General features: G+C 41.4%; 1 protein-coding gene across 1 annotated transcript in view; it reads right to left on the reverse strand.

Moving 5' to 3' along the window:
* The window catches only part of UST (uronyl 2-sulfotransferase), a 468,768-nt gene that overhangs the window by 21,597 nt on the left and 419,926 nt on the right, over positions 1 to 27,245 (reverse strand). The gene's annotated exons all lie outside the window — the stretch shown is intronic.

Here is a 27,245-nt window from a genome sequence, read left to right on the forward strand (position 1 = left end):
GCAGTAATTATCAGCTAGCTCTGCTCATTTTTCTCTACTTAAGTCGCCACTTAGGTGGAACCCTGAGGAAGGGCCATGCCAGAGGGGCATGCCCCTTTGTGTGCACCTCAGTCACTCCAAAATGACTTATCTCTGGTTAGCAAATGAAAACTCTGCTTTCCCGCTTAGCAGAGTGTGAGCCAAAATTCCCTTCCAATCTCTATGATCTAGCGAGAGAGTATCTAAAAAGAGTAACTGTTAAGCAAGCTTATAGAAGAGCAAGATTCATTGATTGTGACCTTCTCATCAACAAAGAAAGATCACAGAGATTGGAAGGGAATTTTAAGATTTGTGTTAAGAGATATTTTTCCAACAGCCAACCTTTTGTTGAAATTTTGAGAAGAAATTAGAACATTCTTAAATTACATCCTGCGTTTGACAATAAAGATCTGAGGCTAGAATTCTTGACACAGAAATTTGAACGAGATATTGAGCCAGATTCTGTATAAGACAGGGGAGTCAAAGTCCCTTCTTAAGGGCCGCAATCCAGTTGAGTTTTCAGGATTTTCCCAATGAATATGCATGAGATCTATTAGCACACAATGAAAGCAGTGCATGCAAATAGATCTCATGCATATTTATTGGGGAAATCCTGAAAACCCGACTGGATTGCAGCCCTTGAGGAGGGACTTTGACACCCCTGGTATAGGATGCCCGGTCTCAGAAGCCACTTAAGCGGCTTTTGAGAATCGCACACAGGCATCCTATATAGAATCACCCTAAGCCCGCTTATCACCACGATGCTGTAACTGGCGTCCATGTCACAGGCACTGGTTAGAGAATCGGGTAGCCACTGAGCTGATCACAGCAAGGGAATCTCCCTGCTTCGATTAGTTTAGCGGCTGCGACAGGGATCCAGTCCCCCCCATGAAGACTACCGGCAGAAAGGATGTCCAGTACCTGCTGCTGACACCCCCGAAGCTGCCCCCCACTCCCGAATGTCCACGGCAGGAGTCCAATTCCTCCTGCCATCACACCGCTGCCACATCCACCAGCAGGAGGGATGCCCAATCTCTCCTGCCGGAATCCCCCCACCCCTCCTAAGATCACTGGCAGGAGGGATGCCCAGTTCCTACTGCTGGAATGCACCCCCCCACTCAGATCATTGGCAGGAGGGATGTCCAGTCCTTCCTGCTGGAACCACCTCCCACCCCCCAATACATCCTCTGGCACCCCGACCCCATCCTAAGCCCACCCAGACCCCACCAGTACCTTCTTTAGTTGGCCAGCCGGAGGGATGCTTACTCCTTCTGGTTGACAGGCCCATTTCCACTGCATGGCGGGCCTTCCCCTTCCTGGTGCATCGTGGAATGCACCGGGGAGAGGCCTAAGGTCCTGTATGGCCCAGGTGCTTAAGGCCCTTACCATAGAAGGGGCCTTAGGCACCTCGGCCAACTGGAATCTTAGGCCTGTCTCTCAGTGCATTCTGGGATGCACTGGGAGTGGCCTAGGACTACAATTGGCTAGGTCCCTTAGGCCAATCCTATGGGGGATGGCTTAAGGGATTTGACCAATCGGAATCTTAGGCCACTGGGAGAGAATGCACTGGTAGATAGGCCTAGGAATCCAGTTTGCCAGGTGCCTAAGGGCCCTCCTATGGGAAGGGCCTTAAGTGCCTGGGCCAATCAGGGCCTTAGGCCCCTCCCTGGTACATCCCACAATGCACTAGGAAGGGGAAGGCCCACCATTCATTGGAGGCGGGCCTTCCGGCTGGCCAACTAAAGAAGATACTGGTGGGGTACAGGTGGTTTGGGGTGCCTGAGGATGTCTTGGGGGTATGTGGGTGGGGAGTTCCGGCAGGAAGGACTGGACATCCCTGCTGCCGGTAGTCTTCATTGGGGGGGGGGGAGGGGGAGACAGGTTCCCTGCCATGGCTTCTAAACTGATCACTGTAGGGAGATTCCCTTGCCGCAATTATTTCAGCAGTTACATCTATTTGAAATGTAGATTAGCATTTTGCTGGCCTACATTTTCAGGTGCACATAGCGGCCCTAGGAAGTTGCCTAGGGCCACCTAAGCTCACCTAAAGCCACTTCTGGGTTAAATCACGCCAATACCTAGCCTTGGGCAATATTAGGCGGCCCTACGCGCCTCCCTAGGCTCACGAAAACGCATATAATGTAGGCAGCCTGCCTCAGTGTGTTGGTTTTTTTTATACGTGCATCCTGATTAGCTGGTTAGACAGTGGTAGGATACCTACCTACAATCAGGACGCCGTTTATAGAATTTGCTCCATTATGTCCATCTATGTCTTATGACAATAGTGCAGAGTCTAGGCACTATAAAAGGACATTATAAATGGGGAAGTTGTCAAGTTTGTGACATCATTCAATGTAAAGAGTTCGTCAATCCAGTTGATGGTAAAAGATACCACCTTTATCATGTCACCAACTGTAAAACTACACATGTAATATATGACATCATCTGCCCCTGCAATAAACTATATATAGGGAAGACCACTAGAGATTTAAGGACTCATGTGAGGGAACATAAATTTAACATAACACACTCAAAAAGCACAGAAGCTTTGGTCAATCATTGTTTGGAGAGGAAACATATTTTGAGTGAGATGAAGTGTTGGGTCATTGATGTGGAAAAGAAATCCATCAGAGGGGATGATAGAAGCAGACTGAGAAGATGTCAAGATGGATCCAAAGATTAAAAACTATGGAACTTTTTGGCCTCAACAGTACTCTTGATTGTTCAGTTTTTTTTTACATTTTATATTAAAACAATTTCACCATAATAATTTTTTAAATATTCAATAGCATTTTGAAACTGGCAGTTTGTTTATACATGCTGCAGTTTTGGGGATTTTGGATTGGATGTTCTGTTTTTTGGTACCCTACTGGTAATTGTGTAATTTACTGACAGTTCATATTTTTTTCCAGTAAGGATACTGTTTTCTCAAATCATCCAATTTGCATATCAAAAAAGTTAAATCTATTTTTTACTCAACTGTTTCATTAATGTAGACCATGACAAATTTATATAGAATGAGAATTTTATATTGAACGGTAATGGAGACCTTAAAGTTAAAGATTTAGCAGTATGTTTGCTTAAAGTTAATGACAAATGGGATTTCAAAACCAAAAATTAAAACTAAAACTTTAAAACTAAAGATTAAGCACCTTGACTATGGGGTCCTTTTATCAAGCTGCGGTAGGGGTTTAACGTGCATAATACCGCACGTTAAACCGCCTGCCGCGCTAGCCGCTTACGCCTGCATTGCGCAGGCGTTAGTTTTTTAGCCGGCCGCGAGGGTTAGCGCGTGATGAAATGTCCGACGCACTAACTCCGCTAGTGTGGCTTGATTAAAGGACCCCTATCTGTTTAAAATTTGAATAAGCAGTGCTTTGTTTCTTTAAATCAGTGGTTCCCAAACCTGTCCTGGGAGACCCCTAGCCAGTCAGGTTTTCAAGATATCCTTAATGAATATGCATGAGAGAGATTTGCATACCTGTCACTTCCATTATATGCAAATCTCTCTCATGCATATTCATTAGGGATATCTTGAAAACCTGACTGGCTGGAGGTCTCCCAGGACAGGTTTGGGAACCACTGCTTTAAATGCATGTGCAATAAGGAAGGATGAACAATGCGCTTTTGTTTATTAAACGCCGGCGCAAAGACAAGTAAATTAGGTAACAGCTAATGCGCCTGCACCAGCATTTTGTTTAAAATGGTATGTCTGAATGGCATTTTTGGCTTTGGGACTCGAGCACAAAAGAAGCAAGCCAGTAAGTTCATTCCTATTATACAATCTGTATCGTCATGCAATAGTCTAAATTTTTCTTATGCCGCTGTTTTCAGTTTTTTGATTGTGTTTTGCTATTTTATTTATAGAACAGCACAGAGCTTGAAAAATCCTAGCAGGTGAAACGGGTTCCCATTGGCTCACACGCTGCTAAGGGGGAAAGCTTTATTTTCATTTGCTAACCAAAGATAAGTCATTTTGGAGTCTCCAATTTGCATTTTCCATCAAAAGAGAATGGTTTTTTTTTCTTGTTTTCCTCCTCTAAATCTAGGGTCTAAGGTGCATCTTATGGAGCGAAAAATACGGTATATGTTGGATATTTCAACCAGAATGTAGATATAGGAGCGGATAATGACAAATTTTCACCAAAACCTTACAAGTGAGTAAATGTGAACGCCTCAGTCCCACCACTCCACCGCTGTTAAACCTTGCAACTGCGGGAAGAATTACGTGGCAACTATCATCATTGGCAGTTCTGCATTTGTCAATTTTTTAGTTTCTTAAAATTTCTATATAGCTTACTAGTATGCTTTGTTATACGTTTGTTTTCTTTAGTTTTTTTTATATATTCATGTATGCCTTTGCTAGTACTTGTACACTTATTTTTGCATCCTGCCAAAACCTGGGAGCCAGACCCGACATGTTTCGCGCTATGGCGCTGTATCAAGGGTCTCCTGGGTGGCCTCTGTCATCCGACTCCATAAGAAAAATTTAAAGGACGGATAGTAAAGATAAGACACTAGTAGCCGAACTATATAGAGCTTGAAGTGGATATTTCAACCAAGTAGTCTGCAATTATTATGTGGTCTTAAATCTTTTGTTTCATTAAGCTTACTGCCGCAGCATTGGAGGTTCTCTTTAAATTTATGACCTGTAGGCTTTATTAGCCAGTTTTTTTCACTAGCAAATTTTGTTTGAGTGGAACCACTGTGATATTTTGTTTCTCCAATGATTGGTTAAGCAAATAGTTGGAATGCAACTTTCTTTTAAAATTATAGCCAGTTGGCTTACCTAGGATTAGCTTCTGGGTTTTCCCCTTAGTGAGCTCTGATGTTAAGTGCCGATAGGATTTACAAGCTTTCAGCCAAAGGCTCTTAGAAGTTAGAAATTCACAAATCAAGATTGTTGCCACATATTAATGTCAAGGATTAAATTTTTTTTCCCCAAAAAAATATTAGGTTTTTAGGATCAATGAAAGAGATCGTAATCTTTTGATAACCAATAGACACTCAATCAGTTAATGGTTTGGATTTCTGAGATCCTTTTCCTGCTAATTAACTGATTATTGTTACTTGATGCTATGCATTTTCACTATGTGAATTATTTTTGTTGTATCTGATATTTATTTAGTTCGCTCACATTTTTGTATTTTTGGGGATATTGTTAAAGATCAGAAAACCCAATGCCAAACTTAGACCATTGTTTTCCATAATAAAATGCCTACTCAGTCTGGAATATACAGTACATCAGTCAGCCAATATGCATCCAGCAGGACTCAGTGTGTTTTTGACAGTACTGGCCACCAAAGGTAGAATTAGACCCAGATTTTCAACGCTGGCACTTATCTAGGTATTGCCACTGGCCTTAGTTCTCATAAACTGAAGTTGCCAAATCTTAATATGCCATTTGCAGAGTATAGACCATAGAATTCTGTCCAACATGGACCTTAGTTCCCAACTACTCCTGCCCAACATAACACCTCAAGAACCAAGATACCTATTTAGGTATCCTCTGTGTTTATCCCATGAATATGATAATAATAACTTTATTTTTATACCACAGTATCTCGCAGTTCAATGAGGGTCACAATACAAAAAAACTGTAAAAAACACAGTGATTTTACATCAAAGATATATAATTAATAAGATCATATTATGAAAAGGATTAACAAATCTATTTATACAAATTTATCAAACAAATACGTTTTTAATGATCTTCTGAAAGCCTGATAAGAAGAGGTCAAGATCAAACCACCAAAGCTTTTATTCCATTTCCCTGCTTGAAAAGATAGAGTCCTATCAAGAAGTCTTTTATATATGCAACCCTTTAATGATGGAAAGGAGAAAAAAGAGATACTACATGTAGAGCGATTAGTTTCTGATATATCAAAATGATTTATAAGATAGTTTGGAGCAAGACCAAACAACATTTTTATAACATAGACAGGCAAATTTGAAAATTATTCTCACCTTGACCGGGAGCCAATGCAACTTTTGGTAATAAGGTGTTATGTATTCCGTTTTTTTTCAAATTGAAAATTAAACATACTGCTATGTTTTGGATAATTCCCATCCTCCTGATAATTTTCTTGTAAGATCCAAAATAAATGATGTTACAAAATCCAATGTACTTAAAACTGATTGCACTATCAGTCTGAAAGACGAAAAATCAAAATAGTATTTTATAGTATGAAGCTTCCACAATATAAATAAATTTTTTTTAAACTAAAGTGTCAAGTTGAGCATCAAAGGTTAAAAAGACCAATCCTAATATTTTGATAACAGAGTTGATAGGATAATCAATTCCATTTAGCATCAGAGAAGTCTCTTCAATTTTACTAGTTGGACTTGCCAAAAAAATTTTGTTTTATCAGCGTTTAATTTTAATCTAAATTCCTTAGCCCACTGTTAAATGAGCACAATTATGGATGATATAAAATACTGAGTATCTGATGTTAAAGAGGTGATAGGAATTGCAATTATTTCAAACCACCTCTACCAGAAGAGCATTCCAGGTATTCATTGTGAAAAAGTATTTCCTAATGAAAAGAGTAGGGGTGAACGAGGGACTTACAACACCCCCCCCCCAAAAAAAAAAGGATGAGAGCACCCTGGGTAGACAATCATTGTTTATTGTACAAATCCTCAAAACAGAGAGTTCCAAATGAATAATGTATACAAAAGACCCAAGTTTTGGTGATGATATGCCTGCCTCGGAGCTCAAAACACTCTACTAAACAATAAATTAAATGCTTACAAAAATCACTAAAACATACATATAGGGGGCATAATCAAAAAATTAAAATGTCCAAAAAACCACATAAGTTGGCACTTGGATGTCCTTATCGCCAGGACATCCAATTACCGATAATTGAAACCGTTCCTGGATACCTGGTGAGATATTTCACCAGAGTTCAATGGAGCTTGCTAAGAACCATGGTATAGACATGTTATGAGTGTGCTTTGGGCAGGCTAGACTTGGAAATCTTGCAGGGATAATTAAACTTTTTGCAAAATGTCCTGGATGGAACTTAAGACGTTTTGGGCTAGATCTCTTTTGGAAACATCTAAGTGCCAAAAAGGTACCCAAACTGATCAGATGACCACTGAAGGGATTAAGTAATGACCCCCTCACACTCTCCCAGTGGTAAATGACCCTCTCCTACCCCCCAAAAAAAAATCTGAATGAAAGAGTACATACTTGTCACTAGAACAGCAGCACCTAGTATGGGAAATGCCAGTAAAGCATCACACAGGAGTCTTAAATGGCCAGGTGGGTGGGCTAGTGAACCATGGAGAGGATAAGAAAGACCCATAAAGCACTCTAACTACAACATCTACAACATTTATGATGAGCCCACCAAAACCCTATTATACTGCCATATAGGTGCCACCTGCAGCCATAAGGGCTAGGGTGGTAGACAGGTGGGTAAATTAGATTTGGGGGAGTTTTGGAGGGCTCATCATAAATTATAAGGGGTATATGGTGAGATGTATATCTGGCACTCTTTATGTTAAGTTCACAGTACTGACCTCTAAGGTCCCTACTGCTCTGCTATGTGGCCAGTCCATTAGAATGGTGGTCCGTCCCACATCTAAATGGTGCTGATTTGACCATTTCTAACTTAGACAGTTTTGTAGTCTAAAATGGCAAATAAAGTTAGATGTCCTGGCGGTCTAGATATTTTGGCAGCCAAGGCATCCAAGTAGGTGATTTTGGAAAAAAATTATTTGGATGTCCCGTTTAAAAATGGGCATTTCCATGCTTTCAGCTTTGGATGTTTAGTGGGAAATGTCCAAGTCGGACTTAGATGTCCTTTTCAAAAATGGCCCTCAAACTTGGGAATAAAAAAACACAAACAATATCAAATATAATATATAAAATAAAATAATTTGATATACAAAAAGGGCCAAAAGCTACCTCACTTCACAGAGGAAATGCTTTGCATACTTAATTCCCCATTGTGGGTCACTGAGCTTCAGCATGCCATTAAACATATGAGATCACATACGGCACCAGGTCCAGGCAGCTTTTCCATTGAATATTATAAGATGCTCTCTGTTTACTTGTTGGCTCCTTTAGTAGTTTATTATTCTCAGTCTATTGCTCAAAACTCCTTTGCTTCCAGAACCAATGAAGTGCTGATAACCTTCATACTGAAACCGGGTAAGGACTTGGGGCATGTTGTTTTTTACCATCCCATCTCTTTACTCAATGTTAATATAAAATTATCTGGGGTTTTGGCTGATTGTCTTGCTGGTTTTCTCCCTCAACTAATTAGTGATGGGTAAGTAGGTTTTGTTCAGTGATGCTATTATTGTTTTTGTTATATCTTGAACCTGACTGGTGGTTGATAATTGTAAAAGTGTTCTTTTTATCTTTCCTGCTTCCACTGTGTTTGTAATGGGTACACTGAATCTCAATAAAGATATTCCAACCCCCCCCCCAAAAAAAATGGCCAAAATAAATACATTCTGGGAGAGGTCATGTGACCAGCTACAAGATGGCTGCACGATTGTGCTCTCACCTGCCTTAAATATAAACAATTTTTTTCAGCCTCCCAAAAAGGATCACATAGTACGAAACTTACTTTAAGAATGTCTTCAAAATTGTCTAAATAGGATGTTGCATATACAGTTCATACAGCAACTACGCAATCCAAACACAAACCACTGACACTGGAGAAGCCCTGTACAGCTGCTAATACAATCTTCAATGATTTAGAAGCTCTAAGAGAGATAATGCAAAATAATTTAACAGTTACAGCAGATATTAAATCTGAAATTAGCAATATGGTATCTCAGCTGAATATAATGTTTGTTTTGAATTGCTTGAAGAACGAGTATTGGCACACGACACCCAGTATACAAATATGCAGCATTAGTTAAATAAACTAGACCTGTTGCAGGGGGATATTGACGATATCTCTAACAGAATAAAATGAAATAATGTGAGAATCATCAGTCTACCAGAAAATTTTGAAGAAAATAACACCATTTCATTCTTGCAATCATTCATACCAAATATATTGAACATCCAGTTTGATCCACCTTTGGAAATCAAGAGAGCACACAGATTCCCATTGTGAGCCCATAATAATCGACCCTTTGCAAGGCCATTAGTTTTGAAAATCTTGCGTTACCCACAAGTTATGCAAATTCTACAGACAGCCAAACTGAAACTATCTTTGATTGTTGAAGGTAAGAAAATGCTATTTGTACCAGACACTGAAAACTACTGCTCAAAAAAGGTATGGTCTCAGTTAAAAAGCATTGGCGAAAATATGGGTTACATAACGTAATACTACCAAAAACTTTGAAAATTCCTCTGATCTCCAGAAATTTCTAGATAATACTAGCATGACCTAAAACATTATTTCTTCATCGGAAGGCTTTGAATCACGTTTTTTGGAGTTTCTTGGCTGGTGAGATACAATGGATCTATCTTGTTCTCATGCAACCCCATATCTGGTATCTAATTAGTTTGATTCCTGTTATTCTAAGGATGGATTCCTTAATATCTTTTTTGCTTAATATGACTGTGGTGATCTTAAAGTATAATATAAGACTGGCAAAGCGTCACGAGTGGAGTGTCACAGGGTTCGGTGCTCGGACCTGTGCTCTTTAACATATTTATAAACGACCTAGAAATTGTCACGACGAGTGAGGAGATTAAATTTGCGGATGATATGAAGTTATTCAGAGTATTGAGGACACAGAAGGATTGTGAAGACCTACAAAAAGACATAAATACGCTCGAGGAATGGGCCACAAAATGGCAAATGAGGTTCAATGGATAAGTGCAAGGTGATGCATGTCGGTAACAAAAATCATATGCACGAATACAGGATGTCCGGTGCTATACTCAGAGAGAGCCCCCAGAAAAGAGACTTGGGAGTACTTGTAGACAAGTCAATAAAACCGTCCTTGCAATGCACAGTGGTAGCGAAAAGGGCAAACAGAATGCTAGGAATGATTAAGAAGGGGATCACGAACAGATCTGAAAAAGTTATCATGCCTTTATACCGGGCCATGGTACACCCCCACCTGGAATACTGTGTTCAATACTGGTCGCCGTACATGAAAAAGGACATGGTATTACTCGAAAGGGTCCAGAGAAGAGTGACAAAAATGGTTAAGGGACTGGGGGAATTGCCGTATAACGAGAGGCTAGAGAAACTGGGCCTCTTCTCCCTTGAAAAGAGAAGACTGAGAGGGGATATGATTGAAACATTCAAGATAGTGAAGGGAATTGACTTAGTAGAGACAGAGAGATTGTTCACCCTCTTCATGGTGAAGAGAACGAGAGGGCACTAAAGTTAGAAGGGAATGAGAGGGCTAAAGTTAGAAGGGAAAAGATTCCGTACAAACGTAAGGAAGTTCTTCTTCACCCAGAAAGTGGTGGAGGTTTGGAATGCTCTTCCGGAGGCTGTTATAGGGGAAAGCACCCTCCAGGGATTCAAGACAAGGTTGGATAAGTTCCTACTGGAACAGAACATACGCAAGTAAGGCTAGACTCAAATAGGGCACTGGTCTTTGACCTAAGGGCCGCTGCGTGAGCGGACTGCTGGGCACGATGAACCACTGGTCTGACCCAGCAGCAGCAAATCTTATGTTCTTATGAAATCAATAAGCTCATATAATTATGCTATAACTTTTAAATGACAAAGTTAAACCTAGTTTTCTTAAATGTAAAGGGCATATCAAATCCCATAAAATGAACTCCCCCCATCCTACTATATTTTAAACATCTCAATGCAGATATCTACTTAATTCAAGAATCCCATCTTAATACTAAGGAAGCACAGAAACTATCTGGAGGACGGATAGAGCACTGTTTTGCTGCACCTGCTGATAGAAAAAAAAAAATGGTGTAATCACCTTAATTAGAAAATCACTTAACTTTCAATTCATAACACATAAATTTGACCCTAAAGGGAGATGGTCCTATATTGATGGTACAACTAAAGGAAAACCAATAACTTTAATTAATATTTATGCTCCTAATGCAGATGATCCAGCATTTTTTCATAATTTAAATACTATTGGGTCACATACTCTTTCCAGTAATACAATTATTGCAGGTGATTTTAATTTTCCTTTTGACCCATACATAGACAGATCATCAACATGTCATCTGGCCAAATTAAAAGTCAGAGCTGCTCTCAGCTCTTTAATGAAATCTAATGGTTGGGCAGATTTATAGAGAATATTGAACCCTACTATAAAAGGCTACACCTTTTACTCTCCTACTCATCATACATATTCCAAAGTAGACTATTTCTTAGGGAGAACGAGAGGGCGCTCTCTAAAACTGAAAGGGGATAGATTCCATACGAACATAAGGAAGTTCTTCTTCACCCAGAGAGTGGTAGAAAGCTGGAACGCTCTTCCGGAGTCTGTCATAGGGGAAAACACCCTCCAGGGATTCAAGACAAAGTTAGACAAGTTCCTGCTGAACCGGAACGTACGCAGGTAGGGCTAGTCTCAGTTAGGGTGCTGGTCTTTGACTAGAGAGCCGCCGCGTGAAGGGACTGCTGGGCACGATAGACCACTGGTCTGACCCAGCAGCAGCAATTCTTATGTTCTTATGTTCACATTAGCTCATGCAAAAATACATGATATTTTCATATTACATAAAGCAGCTATCTCCTGCTCATTATGTTGGTCTCCTAAAAATTCTACATTCTACACGGCAGAGGGACAACTCGGGAGGCCTATGGCAACCTGCTAGGATCGTTGAAGTACCCGCGATCCTTTCTGCAGGTTGCTTTGAAGAGGAATCGCGTAATGGGAGGCGAAAGCCTTGGGGTCGAGCCATGAGAAGGGAAGTTCCCAGGCCATGACTCCAAGGCTGGGAGCACCCCCTCATGGCTTGCACCCGGGGCGGATCTCCCCCACCCCCCCTTGGTACGTCACTGCTTTGGGGTATAGAGGAAGGGAGGGCAGTTGTCAGGTAAGGAGTGCCAGAGATGATATTTTTTTTTGCCGGTTGGTTGAGTACCAGTTAACTGGGATTCTATTGTATATTTTAGACTATAGTGTCAAATACTGGCACAATCTTTTCCTGCTCCCCAATGATTTACTGTAAACGGCTAAAAACCAATAAACATTTTCATCCTAATATCCAACCTCAAAGACTTCTAGATCATAGGAATAGCTATTGAAAATCTATTTTTAAAATTTATACACCGTCTATAGACGGTTTCCATATAAAACATACATAACATAAAATCAACATTACAAAAAGCTGAGTCTTCATGACATTTCTTGCCCACTTCCATCTACTGCCTGTACAAACAGAAATCTTTCCTTACATGAAAGCAGATACAAGCGTTTTCAATAGATTTTTAAAATTTCAATCTGTCAGCACATAGGCCTAACTGCCCCATCAATGTGTTCCATATTTTAATACCTGCCACACAAAAAGCAGCCTCTTTGTGGCCTTATAATAATAAATAATCTTCTGAGTGATATATATTTCATCAATACAAAATATAAATATAACACCCCACTATATTCAATAATATATTTTCATTCGTTGCTTGCTTCTTTTCTTCAATCAAATCTTCCAGAGATCTCTCAGCTGTTCAATCATTCATCAATCATCTCAATAATAATTCTAATGTGACCTCAGCGGCTACACTTGGATTTCATAATTCATGTAAAACCCAAGTTATACCATAGCCAGCCTCCTCATCGGTCACTCTTCCTTCAAATTTATCATTCTAATTCTTCAATTAATTTAGTATAAATATTTCATAAGTAACTTAGCTTAGAATTGTTGCACTGAATGGGGCTCCTACTGCATGCATACTGTTCCTTAAAGGGATAGGATATGTAATAACACTTTTTTGACTAGATCTAAGAGGACTGTAAGCATCCTGCCAAATTAGAACCATTATCCCTCAATACACAAATGCTAAAGACCTCATTAGTTTAAATGGCTCATGAACAAATGGGAGTCTATGCAATTACATAACAGAGGATTTGTTCTAGCTTGAAGAGGACTATAGCTTATTATACTGCTTTACATAATACCAATATCAAAGCAGTTTACAATGCTCAATGCACATTTTAAAATTTAATAAGAAAAGGAACAATAAAGATAGTAAAATCTGACTATTCTCCACTCCTCCTTTTAATTGTCCTTTTCGACTGTCCTCTCCTTTTGAATGCTTGGATCTTGGTTGAATGATATATGAGGAGCTGCTGAAAAGTTCTCAGCCCAACCAAAAAGAGAATGATGTGGAGCCATGAAACTTACAAGTTATTCCACACTTTATTTGACATTTTGAGGTTCATTTTCAAAAAAGATAGACATCCAAAAGATAGCTTAAACCAGCACTTGGACATCTTACTAGACAAAACGTTCAAGTGGGCATTCTCAAAGATGACTTTCTGGACATCTAGCAGAACTGCTAACCCACTGTGTGTCCAGAGTAGAAACGGGTGTGTTGAATGGGCAGGATTTGGGCAGGCTTAGACTTGGACATCCTGCAGCTTTAATCAAACCTTTCCCTGGCTGTTTTGGACGGAACTTTAGACGTTTTCACCTGGACCTGTTTGAGAAGCGACTAAGTGCCAAAAGGATACTCAAACTGATCAGATGACTACTGGAGAGATTAAGTAGTGACCCCCATATACTCCCCCAGTGGTCATTGATCACCTCCCACCCCAAAAAACAGCAGCAATTAGATAGCTCTAAGTCTAATAGATGCTGGCACTGTCATCTCGAAGCTGGGACATTAGATCATTTAATATTCTAGTGTCCATTTGGGGCCAAGCGAATAATCTATTGGAAAATCTGGTGGTATTATCATATGACACTGTGTTATTTGGTATTTCCATGAGAGCTAAGAGTCAAATCTCTTCTAATAATAATAAACTTTTGCTCATTATGACAGGGGTTGCCATACAGCAAATTATGAAAAACTGGAAAAATTGGGATCGGCTGAATTATAATTTTGGGTGGAATTCGTTATGCCAAATTTTTTAAATGGAACAGGTAATAGCCATACAGCAGGGGCATGTTAAGAAATTTAGAGATGTTTGGGAGCCATTAACAAAATATTGTACAGAATGAATATTTTTTTTCTTTCCCTATGTTCATACAAGTTCAGGGCGGGGAGGGGGTGGGGATACTTTATGTTTTTATATGCTTAAGAACAACTGTTGGGTATAAGGGGAGAGGGTTATTTGATGTGAATTAGATTGTGATGGTATATTAAGTGATGTTAAAGTATAATATGATTGTATTTTATGTTACACTTATTGAAAGTTTTAAAAATGAATAAAGACTTATAAACCTAAACCTAAAAACAGCAGCACTTGGTATGGGAAAGCCTAGAAGAGCATCACACAAGTGTCTTAAGTAGTCAGGTGGGTGGGCTAGTAAACCATAGAGAGATGAAGCCAGGCCCATAATCTACTCTAACCACTACATTTTATGGTAGACAGTGTGACCCCACCCAAATCCTACAATACTACTGTATAGATGCTACCTACAGCCATAAGGGTTATTGGGGTGATGGGATTGGTGGTAGGTTTTAGGGAAGTTTTGCAGGGCTCACCATACCTTAGAAGAGGGTTATGGTGAGATGTTCTTCTCTTCTGACACTGTTTCTGTGACGTTCACAGCAGTGCCCTCTAGTGTAGCCCAATGTTCTGTTGGCATGTCTGTGTGGCCAGTCCATTAGAAGGCTGGCCCCTCCCACATCCAAATAGGCTGCATTTGGACATGTTCAACTTAGAGACAGTTTTGTGGTCAACAATGGGTATAAAGTTAGACGTCCTGGTGGACAAGATGTCCAGCAAACAACAAAAGAGGAAAAGGCCCACCAATATCTGCAGTGAACAGAGCAAAAGACAAAACAAAGAAAACTGCAGACAGATGTACAAAAATGCAGGCTAAATTTATTGAACCAAAATCATGAATGCGGTTAATGTTACCACCTTGAACCAAACCAGAGGACCCGACACGGTCCGTGTTTCGGTAAACACGCCTTCATCAGGGGTCCCAGGTGGATAAGGTATCAGATAAAACCGCAAAACATAAACTCCTACAAACTCTGTCAGTGCCAAGCCCTTCCAAGCAGCTTCTCCAGCTCCTAGGTTCCCTGTAGCACACATGTCGGGTCCTCTGGTTTGGTTTAAGATGGTAACATTAACCGCATTCATGATTTTGGTTCAATAAATTTAGCCTGCATTTTTGTACATCTGTCTGCAGTTTTCTTTGTTTTGTCTTGGACAAGACGTCCAACTAGACAATTTTTTAAAAAAATTTTGACATCCAGCAAGGAAGATACAGAGTGCTGGAGAGACAGAGTGTTGGACCTGCAAAAGGAGGAAGGGCGTGTGACTAGAGCTAGAGGAATGGAGAGAGGTGCTAGACCCATGTAGGGGGAGCTGGGGTCAGAGGGAAGAGACAGAGGGCTGGACCTGCAGAGTGGGCGAATGGAGCTGGAGGGAATGGAGAGAAGTGCGGCCCATGTGTGTGTGTGTGGGGGGGGGGGACTAGAACTGGAGGGAAGGAAGAAAGTTGCTGGACCTGCAGGAGGGGTGACTAGAGTTGGCGGGAATGGAGACAGGTGCTGGATCCATGTGTGTGTGTGTGTGATGAGGGGGGGGGTAATTGAACTGGAGAAAAGGAAGAGAGATGTTGTACCTGCAGGGATGAGGAGAGAGAAGGGAAGAGAAAGAGAGATGCCTTGCTGAACCAAGGAGATGAAGGAAGAGGAAGTGAAATACTGAACACAGTAAAGGGAAGGAGGAAAGATAAAGTGAGAGACAATGATATAAGGGAGTAAGAGATATACAAAAGGGAGATATACAAAAAAAAGAAGAGATGGTGGGCAAGGATGGGAGCATAAGGACAGGGACACATAGGGGAATACTATTTGGGGATGGTAAAGGGTACAAAGGGGCAATGACAGATATGGGAGGGTATATGGACACAGAAGGAAGATGGCTAGACATGGGGGAGAATAGGAACACAGAAGGGAGATGCTGGACTTGAGGGGGGGGCAGAGGAAACAGAGGAGTGATGCTGGACACAGAGGGAGGGGATAGGGACATGATGATGATGACGATGATGAAGGCAGGGAGAAGGACACAGGGTAAATACTAGAAAAGGAAATACAGGGAGAGAAGGGAGATGCTGAACAAGGGGAAAATACATACACAGAGATGGAAGATGGATGGTGAGCTTGGAGAAAGAAGAAATGTTAAAAAAGCAGGAGATCTTGGTGAGTGAGTTAAAAAAAAAAAGAGGAAACAGAAACCAGAGCCCAATACCAACATGATTTGAAAAATAAAATGACCAGACAACAAAAGATAGAAAAAAACTCTTTTATTTTCTATTTTGTTATTAGAATATATTTGATTTGAAATGTGTATCCTGCCAGAGCTTGTGTTAAATATAGCTAGGGTATAATATATAGAACCACCAAAATAAACCAAAATCACACTGGAGATAATTTATTTTTTTCTTTCTATTTATAGACAGGAACAAGCCTCAGAATATTGAGTATTAGATTTTCACCCATTCAGGGTTCTTTCAAAGAGAAAGACACTTCTTTTCTCTTACTCACATTGGTAGCTCTGATCCGGCAGGAGCTTGCCTATAGCCCAGATAAGCGTTGCAAAAAGACTTCCCTGACGCTGCGGGGATGTAATTTGATCCTGTGAAACGTAGGCCACATTGGACTGAAAGTAGCAAGCAATGGTCCTGGTTCTTAAAGAGCATAAGAACAAAGCTAAGTACTTTAAGCTCTATTAGATTTAAACGTTTACAGCACATATGCACTTTTTGAAATGACACTTTAAGCACTAGTACACTTTAGCACTAGTGCACTTTCTGTCGGTCCAAAGTCTCTGAAATGAACTGTGAGGTTTAATTAGTTTTTGTTATAAATGAAGTATACAGTCTCTTTAGTATTAAATAGTAGTGAATAGTATTAAGCAGTAATCTTAATGAAAAGCAGTGAAGAAATAAAATTGTATTTAATGTTTGAAAGATGGTAGGGAGGATGGGTTCAAGCCAGTGATGTGAATGTGAGTAAGAGAAAAGAAGTGTCTTTCTCGCTGAAAGAACCCTGAATGGGTGAAAATCTAATACTCAATATTCTGAGGCTTGTTCCTGTCTATAAATAGAGAGAAAAAAAGAAATTATCTCCAGTGTCATTTTGGTTTATTTTGGTGGTTCTATATATTTTATTCAGTGATAGGAAACCATCAGGTTTTTTCTACTTTTGAAATATAGCTGGGGGGGCCACAAAACCCACTACCAGGCCGTGCCTTCTTCAGTTTCCAGCAGGCTTAGGGCTCTTTCAGGCCAGAGGGCAGTTGCCCTAGTTACACTTCCCTAATGTGTGATCTTTATGTTCTTCATAATATAGGAGGAAGGGGGAAATTCTTTAACCAGCACCTAAATTTAGGCATCGGTAGGCGCCCTGTGGATACCTAAGTAAATGAAAAATGCAGTCAGAAATGGCAGTGTTAAAGCACCTACCAATGCCTAAATAAAATGCAGCTAAAATGGCCACTGGAATCGCGGCTAGGTAGCTGCTTTAGGCCACCGAACGCCAAAGTAGGCATGGCCAATCCCAGAAGTAGCATTAGGCAGGCTAAAGTGGCTACCCAGCCATGATTCACGCCAAGATAGGCAGCTGAAAGGTAGGCCTAGTAAACATTTCAGCTGCCTATCTTTTCTGGTAGACCACTGCAGCCAGGCACGGTAAGGGAATGACCGCCGCTCCCCCATCAGTTGAGCAGCAGGGACTCCCCAAAACCTGTAACCAGCACCCAAGTCGGATTGCCTGTCAATCATTCTAGGGTGCCGGTTACAGAATAGCAGCTTTTTGGAGTCCCTGTCACTCAGCTGATAGGGGAAATGGGGAATTCCCCTGCTATGATCGGCTGAATGGCAAGAAAAATCCAAACCCCCCTAAAATCCCCAGCAGGAGGAATGCCCAATGGAAATGGGGAAGAGGGAATGGGGAGAAGATGCTGGCAGGGAAGAAGACAGAGGTGCCAGACTATGGGGGGAGCGGAGGGAAAAAGATGGGTGCCAGACCAATTTGAGAGGGGGGAGAAAGGGAGAGGCACAGTAACAGAGCAAATGGAAGACACAGAGAGAAGAGAGACAGTGGATGGAAGGAATTGAATGAGAACATGAAGAAAGCAGAAACCAGGCAACAAAGGTAGGAAAAAAAATTCTTTTTTTTTTTTTTTGCTTCAGGATAAAGTAGTATATTAGTTGTGTTGATAAAAATTTATAAAACTAGAAAAACCTCCCAAACCCCAAGAAAGGAAAATGACTGGGGGAAAGAGACAAAGACCAACTAAACACTCAATCAACTGATATAAACAATTAGTAACTGCTTAGGCGGGAGAGCCCTCAGTCACACAGCCACTACTGGGCGGACCCAGAGAAAAGCTGACGCAAATTACACCCAGAAGAGTGTTAACTGCGAAACATCCCCGGGCTCTCTCCGCATAATGGGTGAATAAATAAAGTGCCACAATAAAGTGCTATAGTGTGAAAAAATACTTAAATAAAAAACACACCATTAAGTTAAGTTGAATTTTGTCTCTGTCCCCCAATCATGGGGCCAAAAAAGGAAATGAGTGTCCAAATCTAACCAAGCAAAACACAAACTAGAAGAACTTAGCTTCTCCGTGTGAAAGCAGTCAGCAAAGATGGCTTCGTCCTACGGGACTCCGTTTCGGGGGTGCACACCCCCTTCTTCAGGAACTCGACTGCACTGGGTCTCTCAGTTTCTCAGACACAGCTTGAAAAGCGAGGTAGAAAAGGCACTCAACTGGAGAGAACGCCTCCAATTTAAACTGCAGACACAAATTTCTCAGACACAGCTTGAAAAGCGAGGTAGAAAAGGCACTCAACTGGAGAGAACGCCTCCAATTTAAACTGCAGACACAAATTTGTGTCTGCAGTTTAAATTGGAGGCGTTCTCTCCAGTTGAGTGCCTTTTCTACCTCGCTTTTCAAGCTGTGTCTGAGAAACTGAGAGACCCAGTGCAGTCGAGTTCCTGAAGAAGGGGGTGTGCACCCCCGAAACGGAGTCCCGTAGGACGAAGCCATCTTTGCTGACTGCTTTCACACGGAGAAGCTAAGTTCTTCTAGTTTGTGTTTTGCTTGGTTAGATTTGGACACTCATTTCCTTTTTTGGCCCCATGATTGGGGGACAGAGACAAAATTCAACTTAACTTAATGGTGTGTTTTTTATTTAAGTATTTTTTCACACTATAGCACTTTATTGTGGCACTTTATTTATTCACCCATTATGCGGAGAGAGCCCGGGGATGTTTCGCAGTTAACACTCTTCTGGGTGTAATTTGCGTCAGCTTTTCTCTGGGTCCGCCCAGTAGTGGCTGTGTGACTGAGGGCTCTCCCGCCTAAGCAGTTACTAATTGTTTATATCAGTTGATTGAGTGTTTAGTTGGTCTTTGTCTCTTTCCCCCAGTCATTTTCCTTTCTTGGGGTTTGGGAGGTTTTTCTAGTTTAGTGATTTTTCTACCTCCACTTCAACAGGGTTCATTTTTTGTTCTTTAAGATAAAAATTTATAAACATTAGAGGTAGAAACCTGTTTACAAAGTATGTATTATTCCCAATTAATATTTCCAAATTAATAAAGTCTTTTTACTTATTTTTAAATGGGTTTCTACCAGAGCCTTTAATTCAGTTGCATAATTAAATGAAATTACTATTTCTGTAGTTTATAGGGATGGGCGGGGATGTAGGGGATTCCTCGCGGGGACGTAGGGGATTCCTCGCGGGGACGGGCGGGGACGGAGGGGATTCTTCGCAGGGACGGGTGGGGTCGGAGGGATTCCTCGCGGGGACGGGTGGGAGTCCTCACGGGGACGGGTGGGACTTTGGTGGGGACGGGTAGGATTTCTGTCCCCGCGCAACTCTCTAGTTTGGGAGGGGGATGCTGGCAGGAGGGATTGGGCATCCCTCCTGCCGGGAAGTTAGGGGGCGGTGCCAGCAGGAGGGAATGGGCATTCCTTCTGCTGCGGACAGTGTGTGTGTGTGTGTGTGTTGGGGGTGTGTGGCCTCTCAGCCAATCGTGGCAGGGACTCCAAAAAGCAGCGATTCTGTAACCGGCACCCTAGAATGATTGACAGGTGATTGGTGGCTGCTTTTAAGGTGACCACCAACTTGGGCACTGGTTACAGAATTCGTCCCAAAATGCCTATTTCTTTGGTCTTGTACTACATGCAAGGTGTGGCTTCTTGGGATTTTGGTTTAATTTATGTTTATCATTTTTGGTCAGCTATTATGGATTTGGCATTGGTGTTCTCTATGTCTGACATTCTGTTAGCATGATTTTTCTATGCAGCATTTTGTAGTAATTTGGCTTGTTCAGTTGTCTCAATAGTGGATAAGCTATTTCTGAGGGGGGAGAGGAAGGGAGACAGAGGTTTTGTTGATCCTCGTTCTGTATTTGTGCTTTATAAAATGACAGTTGTACAGAAAATTGTTTCTTTTTATACTGTAATAAATTGATTTCAATATAAAATCATAACTATTTGAGGCTTGTGCAGATGGCATCAGAGTACACTTCTCCCTCCCAGTTTCCGTATCTGCGGATTTGCTTATTTGCGATTATTCAGCTGCTGACTCCGCCCCTAATTTTCACTACTGAACCCAGCGTTTCACATTGGAAATCGCTGCTCCCGGTGGTTCCTGAAGGAAATTGCTGCTCCCGGCATTGTATGGAGCAAATCGTAGGTCGGGTTATTCACGGTTTATTATCTTTTTCAGGTCTATTTTACTGAAAAACCGTGAATAACATACATAAAGTTATTCATGGTTTTTCGATATTCATGGCTATGTTCTGCCCACATCCCCCGCGATCTGACATTTATCCAACTAATACTACGGTAACTGAAATCACTCATTATTATAGTGTTACCAAATTTGTTAGTTTCCCTAAATTCTATCAACATTTTATAATCTGGACCCAAATACTGTATCCAGGGAGAATAACCCTGAAAGTCAAGTGTTACATCCTAGAAGGTACCCCCAATCTGCCCTGCAGTGTACAGCAACATTGGAGACCACTCTAGACTGGTAAGGGTTATACTTGTGGTGGAAAGAGATTGGACCATTTGAAGCCTACGAGACTCCTCAGATTTAGAAAAGCAATAAAAGCATACCTCTTCACCCAAACCCCTGCCCTTGACCGATCGACCACAAAGAAATGTATATTAGAAACATAGAAACAGACGGCAGATAAGGATCACTGCCCATCCAGTCTGCCCACTCTAATGACCCTCCCCTACTTAACTCTGTGAAGAGATCCCACGTGACGATCCCATTTCTTCTTAAAATCAGGCACGCTGCTTGCCTCGATCACCTGAGGTGGAAGATTATTCCAGCGATCAACCACTCTTTCGGTGAAAAAGAATTTCCATGGATGTCCTCTTGTTGCCATTGGACCTTTGAGAAAGAAGATATTTTCTTCTACCTCGATACGGCCCGTGAGATATTTGAACGTCTCAATCATGTCTCCCCTCTCTCTGCGTTCCTCGAGTGAGTATAGCCGCCATTTATCCAGCCATTCCTCGTACGAGAGATCCTTGAGTCCCGAGACCATCCGGGTGGCCATTCGCTGGACTGACTCAAGTCTCAGCACATCCTTGTGGTAATGAGGCCTCCAGAATTGTACACAGTATTCCAGATGGGGTCTCACCATGGATCTATATAATGGCATAATGACTTCAGGCTTACGGCTAACGAAACTCCTACGTATACACCCTATGATCTGTCTAGCCTTAGATGAAGCCTGTTCCACTTGATTGGCAGTCTTCATGTCTTCACTGATGATTACCCCTAAGTCCCGTTCTGCTACAGTCCTTGCTAGGATCTTGCCATTAAGGGTGTAAGTCTTGCATGGATTTGGGCTGCCAAGGTGCATGACTTTGCATTTTTGCATTGAAACTCAGTTGACAGGTCCTAGACCAGTGCTCCAATAGGAGTAGGTCGTGTATCATATTGTCCATTGTGCTCTTGCCTACTATATTACATAGTTTGGCGTCATCTGCGAATAACGTTATTCTACCTCGAAGCCCCTCAGCCAAGTCCCTTATAAAGATGTTGAAAAGGACTGGGCCCAAGACCGAGCCCTGTGGCACTCCACTGATCACCTCCGTCTTTTCGGAAGGGATGCCGTTCACCACCATCCTCTGAAGCCTACCTCCAAGTCAGTCTCCAACCCATTTTGTCAATGTGTCACCTAATCCTATAGAACTCATTTTGCTCAACAACCTGCGGTGTGGTACACTATCGAATGCTTTGCTGAAGTCCAAGTATACGATGTCCATGGACTCTCCAACATCGAGCTTCCCTGTCACCTAGTCAAAGAAGCTGATCAGGTTGGATTGGCAGGATCTCCCCTTGGTAAATCCATGTTGACGTGGATCCCGTAGATTCTCTATGTCCAGGATCATATCCAATTGGCGTTTGATTAGAGTTTCCATTAGTTTGCTCACTATTGATGTGAGTCTCACTGGTCTGTAGTTCGCAGCCTCCATCCTGAAACCTTTTTTGTGGAGTGGAATGACGTTAGCCGTTTTCCAGTCCAACGGGACTCTACCTATACTAAGGGAGAGATTGAAGAGCGCGGATAGTGGTTCCGCCAGGACGTCCCTTAACTCTCTGAGCACCCTGGGGTGTAGGTTGTCTGGCCCCATTGCTTTGTTAACCTTGAGTTTAGACAGCTCACAGTAGACACTGCTTGTCGTAAACTTGAAATTACTAAACGGGTCTACTGAGCCACCCTTTTTCTGTAGCTGAGGGCCGGATCCCGGCGCCTCGCGGGTGAAGACCGAACAGAAGTATTCGTTTAACAATTTAGCTTTTTCCGAGTCAGCTTCTACATAGTTCCCGTCTGGTTTCCTAAGGCGTACTATCCCGCCTGTGTTTCGGTTTCTGTCGCTAATATACCTGAAGAAGGATTTATCGCCCTTTTTGATGTTTTTTGCTAAAGTTTCCTCCATTCGGAATTTGGCCTCTCTAACTGCTGTTTTGACGGCTCTTGGTACCAGAACCAGTATGCACCATGTTGGTACCAGAACCAGTATGCATCACGTAAGGAAAACTTGTACTGAAAACTGTATGAACCATATTTCTAAAGTTTCCTCCATTCGGAATTTGGCCTCTCTAACTGCTGTTTTGATGGCTCTTGGTACCAGAATCAGTATGAAAATGCATCACGTAAAGAAAACTTGTACTGAAAACTGTTAACTATGGCAAATTGTAACCGGTATATTATGTATATTGTATTAGACTCTGAGTATGTGTCAAGTTAGGATAAACACCTATATCGTAAACTTGTACTGAAATTATGTATGTTTAGCCTTTAACCCGTTCTGAGGACTTTGGGGACAACGGATAGAAAATGAATTAAATAAATAAATAATACTGATAATCCAATTCAGCAGCAAGTGAAATCATTACAAATTTAAAAGCTTTTTACTCAGCAAAGGCATAACATATTTATCTGAGGGTAATGTATAAGAAGCATGGCACAACCTGAAAGAAATATGAGCTTCTAATGGTTTCTTCCAAATTTTTTTGAAGTTCAAAGAATGCAGAAAAAAAGAATCTCTTTCACACAGAATGACTGAAGGGCTAAAGCAAGGGTGCCCAAATGGTCGATCGCGATCGACCAGTAGATCGCAAAGGCAACGCGAGTCGATTGCGTTGCCTTTGCGATCTTTTTCTCCCTGCTGCTTCCCCAAGCCAGGCCTGGCGCATACAAGCACAGGACTTATATAACTTCACCTCTGACGTCAATTCTGATGTCGGAGAGGAAGTTCTGGCCAGCCAATTGCTGCCTGGCTGGCCTGGAACTTCCTTCCCGACGTTAGAATTGACGTCGGAATTGAAGTCTTGTAGGCCCGGCGCTTGTACGTGCCAGGCCTGGCTCGGGGAAGCAACAGGGAGAAATCGCATTGGTGGCTTGGGGGTAGGGAAAGAATCGTGGAAGTGGAGAAATCGGCACAATGGCTTGGGGGGGGGGCAGGGGGAGAGAGAAAGAGAGGCAGAAAGAAAGAGAGGAGCAGGAGGAGAGAGAAAGAAAGGCAGAAAGAAAGAGGGGGCGCAGGGGGAGAGAGAAAGAAAGGCAGAAAGAAAGAGGGGGGCCAGGGGGAGAAAGAAAGAAAGGCAGAAATAAATAAATATTGGCTTTACAGAAGAAGGAAGTGCAACCAGAGACTCATGAAATAACCAGACAAAAAGATAGGAAAAATGATATTTTCAATTTAGTGATCAAAATGTGTCCGTTTTGAGAATTTATATCTGCTGTCTATATTTTGCACTATGGCCCCATTTTACTAAACCGCAATAGCGGTTTTTAGCGCAGGAGCCTATGAGCATTGAGAGCAGCGCAGGGCATTCAGCGCAGCTTCCTGCGCTAAAAACCGCTATCGCAGTTTAGTAAAAGGGGAGGGGGTACATTTTTGTATAGTTGTTACTGAGGTGACATTGTATATTTTAAAGTCATCTGCCTTGACCTCTGATAAAAACCCTGAATACAAATGATAATTAACATTTTCTCTGCATACAGTGTGCTTTGTGTTTTTTTAAAATTTTATTGTTGGTAGATCATTTTGACTTGGTCATTTTAAAAGTAGCTCGCAAGCCAAAAAAGTGTGTGCACCCCTGGGCTAAAGGCTCAGGAGCACCAATGCACAAGACCTCAGTTTTACTGCCATTTTCCTATTTTGTAAGACAGTCAATAATAGATTATACATTCATTAAGCTGGGTAATTGTTTTCTCTAGGCACTGCCTCAAATGAGCAAACAGCTACATATTCTCAGCATGTTTGTGACCTGTAAACTCTGCAGACCAAATAGGACAAACTGAAATACTCAAAAAGATATTAAGAAGCATCAGAAAGAATACATAGGAACTGCGGAGTCTTCTACTTGAGCTACACTGTTAGCTTCTTTTGTGTTTGAGCAAGACTTAAATGCTATCATGAAATTTTATTTTCACCATTCATATGAATTGTTTCCTGGAAAGAAGACATGGATATCTGAGTCAAAGTAAAGCATAACCATAAAAAAATGTAAAGCCAACGAGCAGGAAAAAAATTCTGATCACTGTCCTTTTCTATCTAGTGTTCCCCCGCAAATTTGCGGTGTGCGAATCGTGGACTCGCTCATTCATGGTCTGCTCCAATCGCCTCTTCCTGTAATAGTCGGGCTACACCAATCAGAAGCTGCGTGTCAAAGCAGCTCTTGATTGGTGTAACCCGACTTTACTACAGGAAGAGACAGTCGGAGCAGACCGCGAGTGATTTTCTTCACCTGCCGGCGCTCCAGCTGCCCTCTTCTGCCTCCCCTGCCTTTTGACAGGCGAAAAACTGCATTTGCGGTTTTTTGAACTTTGCGGGGGTTCCTGGACCGGAACCCCCGCAAATTTTGGGGAACTACTGTATATGTAGGAAAACCAATCTCAATTTGAGTTGACCCTTTCAAATTCTACTCTGAGCTGTTAAATGTGGCTTTCTTCTGTATATGTGTATCTGTAACGTGTGTTGACCTTATATTATGTATGTTAACCTGTAACCCATTCTGAGCTCGTTGGGGAAAACGGGGCAGAAAACTAACTAACTAACCCCCTTCCTTTACAAAGTCATGCTAGTGTTTTTAGCACCGGCCGCGGCGGTAAGACCTCCGACGCTCATAGGAATCTTACTGCCGTGGCCGATTCTAAAAACACTAACATGACTTTGTAAAGGAGGGGAGTAAATAAATAAATATATCCTGATGTGACTAAAAATACTCATGAGAGGAGGCAAGTATTTCTTTCTATGAGACAGGAAACAAGCTCAATAGGGGTGTCATTTTTGCTAGCTCATCCATGCAAGTGTGTTAAGTTTGCTGGTCTAAAATTTGCTTTCTTTGCCCCAGAGCAACTAAGAACATTTTTAGATTTGAAGAAAATTGCTTGAGTGATATTTGACTGATTAAGTGTATTGTGTTCTTTAAATTTCTCCTCAGTTTTTGTAGTATATAATAGTGATCTAAGGAAGAATTAATACTGTTTCATGGTGACGGGATGTCAGCGCGCCAGACAATTGCACGCGGACATATGAGCAGAGACAAATGCGCGCAGGACGTCAGTGCACCGGATTAAAAGTTAAATTTAAAGCGCTCCGAGGGGGGTTTGGGGGGAACCCCTCCCACTTACAGAGGAAACTGTAATTTTCCCCTAAAACAGGGAAAAAAATTACACTTTCCTCTGTAATGGGGGGTTACCCCCCCCGAACCCCTCAACGGCAGTGCCAACACTTCCAAGTAACAACCCCCCTCTCTCGGAAAACTTTAAATTGAACTTTTAATCCGGCGCGCTGACGTCCTGCGCGCATTTGTCTCAGCTCATTTGTCTGCGCGCGATTGTCCCGTGTGCTTTCATCTATGAACCCTGTTTCATTTGTACATAATTTCTAATGCTCTACAAAAATTTCCTAAACCCGAACCTCCATTAGATAGATATAAGAAATAAATTATTATTATTATAAAAGTAGACTATTTGCCATAATACTGGGATAACCATGCAAATGGTTACCAAGAACTGGAAAAATTGGGATAGACTTAATTTCTCCTTTTGGTGGGGTTCTTTATGTTTATGTTACAAATATGAGAAAATGAATTCAGAAATTATGTGTAATAATAAGCTATTTAAATTAACGTGGGCTCCATTGACAAATTTTGTTAACACTGATTAGCTGGATTATCCCCTTATTTCCTATTTGATTTACACATCCAGGGAGAGTGGGGGTATTATATTTTCTTGTATTCATTGACCAAATGAAAGTGCTGTTCATGATTTTTACTATATGTATCCACTTTGTTTTTGTTCTTGAATTAGGGTGAGAGGGGGTGGAAAATGTTTTGTAGTATTTCTTTGATAGATTGTGAGTGCTGTCTTGAAGTCAATTGTATGTATATTTTAATGCAGTGTTTTTGAAAGGAAAGTTAATAAAGAGTTTAAAAAAAATTCCTTCTGTATTTCTTTAAGAAGAGTTTGTCTTGTAAATTTATATAAAAATGATAAAGAAAAAAAAAGAATAGATAGGAACCCACACAAAAGCATATGGTGCAATTTCACACAATTACATTTCTCCAAAAGAAAAGAACTAGCAACAAGAACAAATACAGACAGGCTGAGAACAAAAAAATTGATTTC

Source organism: Geotrypetes seraphini, chromosome 3 (genome assembly GCF_902459505.1).
Source record: "Geotrypetes seraphini chromosome 3, aGeoSer1.1, whole genome shotgun sequence".
Classification (NCBI taxonomy): domain Eukaryota; kingdom Metazoa; phylum Chordata; class Amphibia; order Gymnophiona; family Dermophiidae; genus Geotrypetes; species Geotrypetes seraphini.